Source organism: Xylaria bambusicola (genome assembly GCF_022495145.1).
Source record: "Xylaria bambusicola strain CBS 139988 unplaced genomic scaffold F5B22scaffold_75, whole genome shotgun sequence".
In the NCBI taxonomy this organism is placed as follows: Eukaryota; Fungi; Ascomycota; class Sordariomycetes; order Xylariales; family Xylariaceae; genus Xylaria; species Xylaria bambusicola.
Genome location: NW_025953628.1, coordinates 55,287 through 66,948, shown reverse-complemented (window position 1 = coordinate 66,948; position 11,662 = coordinate 55,287).

The window sequence follows — 11,662 nt, the reverse complement described above, 5'->3', positions numbered from 1 at the left end:
ATTTAAATTATATATACTATTATAAATGCTATTCCTTTAAGGAAGTTAATTTAAGCTAGCTTTTTAAGTTTAACTATAATCCCCTTAGTATAAAGTTTACCTATTTTAAATAGTTAAAATAAATAAAGGAATTAAAAACTATATTTTATAGGGTTAATTATAAATTTAAAACCAATACCCTTAAGATTTTTTATATATATAGTAAAATAAATAGGGATTATAAAAATATATATTAAATTATAAAGAAAAGGCTTAAATATATAAAAAGGAAGTAAATGGAGTTTAATTAGGATATATTTTTAAATTAAATTAAAACCCTACTATATTAATTATTCTTCCTATAGGTTAGCATTAATATATAACTTAAAAGGGCTATATAATATATTAATTAAAACTTAAAACTTTTTAATTAATATTTAACTAATATTAAAAGTTAAAACTTAAAATAAAGTAAAGGTAAAAGAGCTTTATTATATTATTGAAAATTAGGTGGACCCTTATAAAAGGAATTAATAAATTTTTATAACCTTTTATTAAAGATTAGGACTAAAATGGTTAATATAATATAATAACGTTAAAAATTAATAAATAAGAATTAATAGGCTAATTATAAAAGAAAAAGGCCTAAATTAAAGAATATTTAAATTAATAATAAACTACTTATAAATATAAACTAAAGCTAAAGTAATAGTTAAGCTATTAATAATAATTATAAAAATAAATATAAAGGATATAATAATAATAGCTATAATAATAGCTTTAATTATAGCTATATTAATAGTTATAAAGGTAATAGCAATAATAATAACTATTAAAGTAATAATAATAGTTATAACTATTAAAGAAATAATAATAATAACTATTATTAATGCCTTTAAGGTATTAATTATTAGGAAAACTGTTAATTTAATAACTTTATTTTAAAAAGTTAACCCCCTTTTAAAGCTCTTTTAAATTATTTATAAAGTAATAATAGAAATAGATTAAATTAAAAAACCTATAAAGGAATAGTTTATTTTAATTATAGTTAACCAGGCTATATTGCCCTAAATTACACTTAACCTAAATAAGACCAAAATCCTAACTATATAGGTTATATAGTATAAAAGTAAACTATTTAAAAAGTTTAAATAAACAAAGAGTAAAATAAAGCTAAAGATAAATAATAGTTATTATATTATTTTTATACCCCCCTTTTATTAAAATGTTATAATCTTTTAAAATATAATAAATAGTCGGGAAATAAACCAAAGGCTTAATACCTTTTAAACTAATAAAAGGTATTAAGCTAAATCTACCCCCTTATATACCTATTATATATTGTTTTTATACCCCTTATATAATTTATATATTTAGCTTAAAGAAACCCCCTTTATAAACTTATATTAATCTAGATTTTTATACTAAATATAATTGCATTAGCCTTACTTTTACACTTTATTATAAGTTAAAAAAGGCTTCTTTTTAAACCTCTTTATTATAATATACTATAGGTAGTAATTTTCCATTATATAGGGCCTATTAAATTACCTATAAATTAATTAACAATTGTAGTATTATTTATAAGTTTAAATATATATATATAGCTATTAACTATAATTATTGCTTAAAAAGTAACCCTATTTTATTATCCTAAACTACTTTAAAGGATTAAGGAATTATATTAGATTTAGGTATAAATTATTAATTCTTTAAATTTAAAGCTTATTACTTTAAAATATTTACCCTATATTAGTTTATAAAAGTTTATAAAAATAAACTATACTATTAAATAATTATCCAATTGCTAAAATTAATTTAGCTAAAAGAGCTAAAATTATATATATCTTATATAGGATTTAATAATATTTTATAAAAGTTTTATAACCTTATAGATTTTTTTAATATAAATAAAGCTAATATATTTCCCTACTTAAAAAAAGGCAATTTAACTATTAAACTTAAAGAAAATACTATAGTTCCCCATTATCCTATATACCTTTTAATATAGGATAAATTTAAAAAACTATAAAGGTAATTAAATAAAATATTAAAGGTTAAAAAAATTAAAAAAATTAATTAGTTTAATTAGAATACCTATCCTTTTTATTCCTAAAAAAGATAAAGGTTTATATTTATATATAAACTATAAGAAATTTAACTATATTTTATATAAAAATTACTACACTTTACCTTTTATTTTAAAGCTATTAAATAAAATCTCTTAAATAAAAATATTTATAAAAGTTAACCTAAAGGACACCTATTACCGTATTTATATTTAAAAGGGAAATAAATGGAAAACAGCCTTTTATACTTATTATAGCCACTATAAATTTCTAATTATACCTATAGGTTTGTTAAATGCTCCTGCTACTTTTTAAAACTATATATAAAAGACACTTAATAATATTTTAAATATTTTCTATATTGTTTATTTAAATAATATCTTTATATTTTTTATAAATAAAGAATTATATATAAAATATATTTAGGCTATTATTAAAAGATTATAAAAAGCGGACCTTTATATTAAGCCTTTTAAATATTAGTTTTATTAAAAAAAGATTAAATTTTTAAGCTATATTATCTTTAGCTAAAGTATTAAAATGGATCCTTTAAAAATTAATATAATTAATTAATAGCTTATCCTAAATTCCTATAAAGAATTATAATAATTTTTAGGGTTTTATAACTTCTATTGCTACTTTATAAATAGGTTTTCCTAGATTGCATTATTATTAATGCATTATTTAAAGAAAGGTACATCTGGAACGAAAAAAGGTTAAATTTTACTAGATATAACTATAGTAAAGGTATTTAAAGATCTTTAAGCTACATTTAAGGAGGCTATTCTCTTTATATATTTTAGCCCTAAAAAGCAAATATTATTAAAAACCAATTCCTTTAAGGTAGCATTTATAGGTAACCTATTTTAATAAAATAATTAAAGTATATTTAAACTAATTATATTTTATTCCTATAAGTTTTTTAAATAGGAAATATAATATAGTATTTCTAATTAAAAAATGCTTATAATAATAAATTGCTTTAAGTATTAATAGTATTACTTTTAAGGAAGCTACTTATTAATTAAAGTATTAATTAATTATAATAATTTTTAAGCATTTATAAGAACTTTAAAGTTAAATAAAAGGTAAGCCTATTAATATATATATTTAGCTCCTTTTAACTTTATTATTAAATATAAGGTAAATAAGAAAAATAAAGCTAATTTACCTTTATACTATTTTAATTTTATAGCTATTTTGCTTATTAATATAAATATTCTTCCTATATTAAAAAGGAAGATTATTATAATATAATAATTTAAAGTTCTTAATTTATACTTTAAAATATTAATTAATAAGCTATATACTATATATATACCTATTAAACGAACTATTTTTATATAGGTAATTATATATAAATAAATATAAATAGCTATAGATATTAAAAAGAATAAAAACCCGGAGCTATTTAAGGACCTAAATAACTTAATCCTAAAGGTTTAATAGAAAGATCTTAAATGTTAAGCAATTCTACACCAATTTAAAGCCGGAAAAGCTATAAACCCTTAATAGTCAATAAGAAAAAACCTAGTTTACTATAAAAAAAAGGTTTATATTTCCTTTAAAAAGTCCTTCTATTTTTAACTTATTAAATTATATTATAATTAACCTATTACTAATTACTTTAATTAAACCTATACCTTAAAACTTTTATATTATAAATTCTTTTGGAAAAATATATAAAATAATATCGAAAAGTATATAAAATTATATATAATCTACTTTAAGATAAAGGTAAAACATTATTAAAAATATAATAAACTAAATGCTTTACTAATTCCTAATCAACCTATATAGAAATTCTTTATAAACTTTATTATAGGTTTGCCTAAAACCTTTTATAAAGGAAAACTAATTAACTTTATATTAATTATTATTAATAAATTTATTAAGCTTATATACCTATTTTTAATTAATACTATTATTACTTTAGTAAAGTTAGCTATTCTTTTTTATAATAAAATTAAATGCTTATATAGCAGCCTATAGAGTATAGTTTTAAATAAAGGTATTATTTTTATAAGCTAATTTTAGTTTAACCTTTATTACTACTTTAAAATAAAACAATGCCTTTTGGTTACGTTTTACCCTAAAACTAATAATTAAATAAAGCAAATAAATTAAATAATTAAAGGTTATTTATAATATTTTATTAATAAAGAATAAACTAATTAGCCTTAACTTTTTTTATAAGCCTTTTTTGCTATAAATTCAGCAGTTAATTTAATAATTAAAAAGTTACCTTTTAAAGCTCTATATACCTATATTCCTAAATTCAAATTGTTCGTTAAGGATAACTTTATATTAAAAGAAGTCCTAACTATATAAGGACAACTTAATAAATTAGAAATAATTAAAAATAAAATAGTAAAGCAATAGTAAATTATATTAAAATAATATATAGAATATTATAATAATAAATATAAACTAATAACCTTTAAGGTTAAAAATTTAATTATATTATTAATAAAAAATATAAGGTTTTATTATAAAAAGTTAATATTTAAATATATAGGACCTTTTAGAATTATAAGTAAAGTTAATTTATAGGTATATTATATTAATCTCCTATTATAATATGTTTATCTTTACCCTATTTTCCTAATTTAATTAATTAAGCTTTAGATTGCTAAATATAAATATAATCTACCTATATTAGACTTTAAAGATAATTCAAAAGAATAAAAGGTTAAAGATATAATAGGTAAAATAGTATATAATAGAAATTAATATTATAAGATTAAATAAAAAGGCTGGCCTTTTAAATATAATTAATAGGTATTATAATTTAATATTTTAACGCTAAAAGTAATTAAAGATTTTAAAAAACAACAAAGTTAAAAACAAAAAAAAAAAACTAAAAACAGTAAATTAAATATAAATTAAAACTATATTTAATACTATTAATATAAAATGTAAAGTAAGCTTAATAGGATTTTAAAAATCCTTAACTAATTATAAAAAAATAAAACTAACTATTTTAATATAAAAGGAATTAAACCTTTACCTTTAAAGTTAAAGAACTATTATACTTTACTATTAAGTTATATATAAAATAAGGTTAAATCTAATAATTATTAAAATTAATAATATTATAAAGCTTTATTTAATTATAAATATTATTCCATTAAGCATTATTATATTACTTAATTATAAAAGTCTTTACTTTTGCTATAAATAATAAAATAAAGGTATATTATATAGTTAAACCGGGATCCTATAAATATATATATAAAAAAATTACTTAAAAGTAGCCTTAATATTAAACTACATTCTATTTAAGTTAAAAACATATATAAAAAGAATATAAAGCAAAATTATTTATAGCATTAGCTAAAATAAATATAATTATAATTAGGTAAATGCTTTTATTTAAATATAAATATAACATTATTATAATATATAATAAGTTTAAAATAAATATAAAACAGCTTTATACCTTTTTATTAACTTAGTTATTAATTATATTAAAATAACTTTAATAAATTAAAAGAAAGTATAAATATAATTTAATAAAGTAATATTAAACAATTATAATATTAATATAAAATTTAAATAAACTAGATTAAAGTTCTACTCTATTATTATTTATAGCTTAAATATTATTAATAATTATTTTAAGTATAAACGCCCATTAACTTCATTTAAAAAGTTTAATAAGGTAAATAATTTTAAAAGCTACTATAAGCAAAAGTTAAATTTAAATAAATAACAATTTATATATAATATAAATATAAAAATACTAATAAGCTTATATATTTAATATACTTTAATACATTTATAACAATTAATAAAGCTAAATTTATTAAATAAATAATTAAATTTAAATAAAAAACTAAGGTTAAACTAATATATATATTTAATATATTTAATATAACTATAATATATTAATATAAATAATATAATTATAAGGTTAATATATTTGCTATAATATTAATTCTTTATCCTTATAAACTACTTATATTTCTTCCGGAAGTTTTTGCCTTTAATATCTAAATTACCCTTATAGCTTAAATAATTATTAAACGAAAGGTTGGCGGATCTACCGCAGTTTTAACCTAAACTACCCTTTCCGTTATTATTATTACTATTTAGTAGCAATACTAATAGTATTAAAGGAGTAGGTAATATTAGTAATACTAGCAATAGCAGTATAAATACTTCGTTATTAATATATTCCTTATTTATATCTTTATTATATTTAAATAGCAGTAATAATAGTAGCGCTTTACCCTTACTATTATAAATAATACAGTTGCTTTTTAAAGCTTAGGCCTTACCCTTACCCTTTTTACCCTTAAAAGGTATAATTTAAATAATAATAATAATAATATAAATATAATAAAAAAAAAAAGGGAAATAAGGTAAAAATAAAAGCAATATAATAATTATTAATTAAAACTAATTTTTAAAATTAGCAATAGTTAAAAAAAAAAGAAAAAAAGAAAAAAAAAAGTTAATAAATAATTAATAGGAATATATATATAGATTTTATTATAAAAGCAATATATAATATATATAATTTATAAAATAAATATAAACTTTATACCTATATACCTTTATAATAATAATGCTTTATATAAATAAATTATATTAATATATTTATTATAATACTTTATATTATATACTTATATAATTAAACTTTTTATTTTATATTTAATTAATAGATTAATTATATATTAGGTTAAAGATAACCTAATTAAGGAAAAAGGAGTAGTTATTATATTACGGTATCCTAAAGCCCTTAAAGTATATATACTTTATATATATTATATACCCTTCCTATATATACTTTAAAGGAGATTCTTCCCTTTTTTAAGCTTTAGTTTTATTAAATACCTACTATAAAACTAAAAAAACTTATAACATTATAACTAACCTTTAAGATTTAACCTACCCGTGACAAATAATATCGGTGCGCTAATCACGTGATAATTTAATAACTTTATAAATACTAATCGTATAAAATAGTAAAATATACTATTAGATTTGTAATAAAAAGAGCTATCTAACGGTACCCTTTACTAACTTTTACGACTTATATTCGCGGAGTTATTAAGCAATACGCTAAAGTAAGCGCTAAATTAATCCTTGCTTAGCGCCCCTTTAGCGTATTGCTTAATATCTCGCTTAATAAATTTTATAAAAAATAGTAAAAAATACCTCTGGATTCTCCTTGAACTAACGGACTTAACGGTACTAATTATTAAACCGTACGATTAATACTCGTAAAGTTATCAAAGATTGAAATAATGGGGTTTTATATAGGTTATTGGGGTGGCCAGGTCAATTGGGTGGCCAGGTCAAGTGGGAGATGCGTTAGCCTATTCTATTATATAAAAAGCGGACTTAAAAAAATAACTAAATTAATAAAGCTTATTAAAATAAATAATATATATATATCCTTTAAGGTAAAATTAATAACTATTAATATTAAAAACCTATATATTTTTATATAAATAATAAAGGATAGGTTAATTTATTATTTTACTTTATTTATAATATAAGTTATATTAATTAAAGAATTATAATTTAAAGTAAATAAAATTATTAATATATAAATAATAAAAATTAAATAGTTTATTTATATTATAAGCTTTAAAGCTAAGGATAAATTAATAATATTAAAAATATAATTATTAATTTTATAAACATTAAAAGCGGAAAAGATTAAATTATTTAAAATATAAATAACCTATATTATATTAAATATCTTTACCTTTTTTTTAAATTATTTAAATAGGAATATATTTAATAATATAACCTTAAAATAGGTAAAGGAAAAAATAAAAGTATAAATAAAATATATATTAATAAATATTTACCTATTTAAATATAACGCATCTCCCACTTAACCTGGCCACCCAATTAACCTGGCTACATTTTTAACCTTCGTATATACATAAAAAAAATCCCTCATTTCTCCACCAACAATTATAAAAACCCTTTATAAAAAAAGCAACCTATAGCTTATACTCCAAACTATTAAACAAAACCTAAAATTATCCATCTAATATATTACTATTATTTATAATATTCCTTATACACTACTTACCCTTTAAACAAAAGGTTTTAAACCAATAAATAAAATACCACCTTTAAAAGCCCAATTAACTCCAAACAAAAAACAATCAATCGTATAATATATCTTTAATCTTATAATAAAATTGTTTTCACCTTTATATAATTATATAAAAAATATAACCAACTAATTAATAGCATTATAGGGTTAAAAGCTAATTAAAAAGAATTAAATATTAAACTTTATATAATGAACTTTAAACATCTAAATATATTTTAATTAAAGAATTAATTACTAATAGATATTAAATAAAAATCCAATTAAATATTATATTTAATTTATCCTTATATAAAAAACAATAAATAAAAATAGTATTTAAAAAGAAAATATTTATAACTTTAATAAAACTAAATTTATAATAGGTAAAATTACATTTAAAATAGTTATAACTTTAGCTAAATATAAACAAAAACTATAAGCTATTTAATTAAACAATTTAAAATGGTCTATAATTATTTAAGCAATTTTATTATATAGTTAAATTATCCTATTATATATTATTTTAATAAGGAAAAACTACCTTATACCTTAATATAAAAATAATAATATATTAAGCAATTAAAAAATTATAACTATAAAAAATAGTTAAATAATAAATAAATAAACTATAAATTAAATTAAGCATTTTAATAAATATATAAAGCTTTATATAAAAAAACATTATTACCTTCTCCTCCTTAATAGTTATAAAAGCTACTATTTATATAAATTTAAATTGTATTATAAAAAAACAATATTATTACTCTTTATATATCTCCCCATTCCTTTTACCACCTTTAATTATTTAATATTAAAATATTTAACCCTTTAAAACAATTATAAAGAAAATAAATTAAAAACTTTATATAAATATATATTACTTATATTTAAAAGGAAAATTTTATAACTACATTTCTCTATATATTTAATAAAGCAATTATTCCAAATAACATATAAAAGGGATTTAAAAAAATAAGTTTAATACTATATAATCTAAATTATATTATTAACCAGCTAAATCATCCAATTATACCTTAAATTAACCTTTTATCCCTAATACTATTTAATCCTTATATAATTACAACTTTAAATAACCTAACCAAAACTAATTCCCTTTCCAAATATATTAAATAAAAGATTATATAACATTAAAATAACTTTCCTATATTTATTATTAAAAGGTTAAGCTAAATTATATATAATATAACTAATATTATATATCGTTTTACATTATTAAAAGGAAAAGTTAAAAGCTTTTATAAAATAAATTATAAATTTAATAAACATTGCTATATAAAAAAAACTAAATTATAAAGTAAAAGATCTTTTACTATTAAAGATATTAAAGATTAAATAAAGGTACGGGGTATTTTTAAAGCAAAAAATCACATCATACATTAAAGTAATCATTGTATAAAAAGGAAAGAAACTTATACCTAATATTATAGGGCTTATAATAAACCTAACTATAATATATAAACTTATAAAAATATTATAAAAACGTTTAATAATTCAAATTTAAATTAATTTAAATCAATCGTATAAATAGTTATTAAGATATTTTTAAATGCATACATAATGGTTAAAAATGTAGCCAGGTTAATTGGGTAGCCAAGTCAAGTGAGAAATGCATTAAGGTTAACCTATAAACCAGTAAAATAATTTAAATAATATTATTTAAATACTTAATAAAAATATTTAAACTTTTTTTTATTAATATATTTATTTAATAGATAAATAAAAAGCTTATAATTTATAAATATAAATTAAATGAAATAAATTATTAAAAGTATTATATAATTAAAAGCTATAAATAAATATTTAAATATAAAAACTATAATAATAAACTTTTTAATTATAAGTTACATCCTTATATAAAAACTTTAAAATATATAAATTATTATAATTTTTATTTTATAAGTTATAAAAGCTACTTAATTAAACTTAAAAGGGTTAATAGTAAGGTCCTTACCCTTTTAAAGGTAAAACTATAAAAGGTAAAAAGAATAGGTAAAAAATAATATAATAAAGTAAACCGCTTAATATTTATAATAAAGTATATACTAATATTAAATTTAAATAAAAATAGGGGAAATGCTATAATAAAAATAGCTTAAATAATATAAGCTAAATAAATTAATTAAGGATAAAAAAAACCTGCCTTATTAAAAAATATCTCCCCTTTAACTATAATCCCTATTAGTTGCTTTATTATATTAAGCTTAACCTTAAGTAAAAAAAGTAGATTAAGTAATAATATAAAGGGAATAATAAAAAAGGCTATTATAATAAATATAATTAAAGCTAAACCCTTTTAAAACAATTTATAAAAAAGTACTTTAATAATTAATAATAAAGTAAATATTATAAAAGTTTTATATTATAAGGGAAAATTAATAAATATTTATATAATATAAAGAATTATAAATATATATTTAATACCCTACTTTAAATTTATAAATAAATAATAAAAAAAGGGGAAATAAATAAATTAACTATTAGGTTAAATTATTAAAAGCATTATAGATAATAATTTATAATATATAAAAGGCTTAATTAATTTATATTACCTTTTTTTAACATTATTAAAATAAAGAAATAAATATTTTACTTATATAAAAGCTATAAGTAATAACCTTTAAAAGTACTTTAATATAAAACTATTTAAGTTATACCTTATATGCCCCCCTTAATTATTAAAATAGTAAAGAAAATAAATTAAGGGTTATAACCTATATATAGAAAGGGGTAGACCTATTAACTATACTTCAACGTTTAATTTAATTAAGGGACCTTTTATAGGTAGATATTAATAGGTACCCTATCTTAAATTACTATAAAGCATTAAATATATTAAAAGTATTAAATTACTTATATTTATTTAAACTATTACCTAATTACTTAATAGTTAATAATATTAATATAAAACATTTAAATTAAAAACTAAGGATTATTTTTTAAAATAAAAGCCATTAATTATTTATTTAATTAGCCTAAATAAAAATAAACTATATAAGTAAGCTAAAAAAACCTACCTATAAAGATAGGTATATTATTAACCTACCCTTTTCTAATATACCCTTTTTAAAGGTATATTTAAATAAAAACTGCATTATAGGATTAAATTACTACCCTATATAAATAATTTACCTAAATAAAGGTTATATACCTATATTAAAATAATAATATTAATAAATAAAAGAAGAATTTTTTAAAAAATTAATAAAAATAGTAAGGATAGTAATTCCTACTCTACTATTATTAAATAAGCTAAATAAAAAAAAAACATTAAATAAAGCAATAAAAGTATTTATTATACTTTTAATAAATAGGATTAAAGTTATAAATAATACTTAAAAACGCTAAGGTAAATCTATACCTTAATAAATAAAGGAGTATATATATAACTATTAAACTTAAAAGGAATTATAAAAAAAGGCACTAATAGGAAAATAGGAAAAAAACTTAATTTTAAAAAAAAGGAGGACCTTCCTCTTTATAATATAAAAAGCTAAAAGGAACTATTAAAAAATAAAAATTAATAAAGTAA